Genomic DNA, 1,229 nt, shown 5'->3' on the forward strand with positions numbered 1-1,229 from the left:
CCCCCCTCCCGGGCCCCGCCCCCCCCCGCGACCGCCCGCCGCGCGGGTTCCTGTCAGGACGCGGCGGGGCGGGAGCGAGGCAGGGGCCGCCGCCGCGCGCTCCCCCCGCCCCGTCGCCATCTTCCCCTCAGCGGCTCCCCCGGCGGCGGGGGCGGGCAGAGCCGCGGAGGACTGAGGTAAAGCCGGCCCCGGAGGGGTGAGGAGCGGTCCCCGCAGCCTCCCGTCACCGCCGGTGAGGTGCTGAGGGTGGAGGCCCCGGCGCTGCTCGGCTCCCTGCCCGCTTCGGAGCGGGGTTATAACGCGAGCAATAAGAGCGAGCAGATGAGATGTGTTAGGTAAAAGTGCGCCAACAAGATATATATTTTTCCCATTAACAAAGTTCAAAAAACGCTATTCTCTCGAGATAGGGTCCTTAAGTTTTTTGTTTGTTTGTTTTGTAGTTTTTTTAAATACAGTTCTCCTCAGTGCTGAGATCACTGCCTGACGAGGCTCAAAATCGCAAAGCTGTTTTGAAAATGATAGGCCATATAAGTTATGGAGAATAAAAATTAAAGGCTCATTTTGCTGGGTCCCCATTTTTTTGTAGTTTCATATGTCTGCTTGTCTTGGTTAAAATTTCTACTGGGTGTTTTTATACCACGTAACAAGACAAGGAATGGGCCCAAAGTGCACAGTGGTTAATCAGTACTTATTGCGTATTAGGGATTAGTTATTAATTAGTCATTGCTTTAACCTGTAATAGTGATTTTGCAAAAACTGAGGCTCACAAGAGGCTTTGATGTCACCAGTGTGTTTTTCATTCTGCTGGCTTCTTGTTCTGAAGCATTTCTTTCATTTAAATAATGTATTGCAGATATCCGAGATGAGACAAAGGTGTGCCCAGGTTCTCTGGAGTGGAGGGATGTGCGCTCATCTTTGTGAGTCTGAGCTTTCATTTGCTTCTTGTTTTTAGTAATGCAAAGAAACATGGTTTCATGTCAAATTGGAAGCCAAACCAAGGGAAAAAATAAAGATAGAAGGTCACCTTAAAGAAAAATTTCAGGACAATAGTTTTGCACACTTGAAAACAATTATCATAAGTTTGACGTAGTTGTTTTATTTGTCTGACAAATCTACTGAACTGAAAGGTCACCCACAGCAGCCCTTACCTGCATCTCTCTGCGTTGCTCCACTGCTCAGGCATAGATATGGTAGGTTTTAGGTCTCAAAGCACTTTTTGTTTTGACCTA

The sequence above is a fragment of the Calidris pugnax genome, unplaced genomic scaffold (assembly GCF_001431845.1).
Source record: "Calidris pugnax isolate Ruff unplaced genomic scaffold, ASM143184v1 scaffold28, whole genome shotgun sequence".
NCBI lineage: Eukaryota > Metazoa > Chordata > Aves > Charadriiformes > Scolopacidae > Calidris > Calidris pugnax.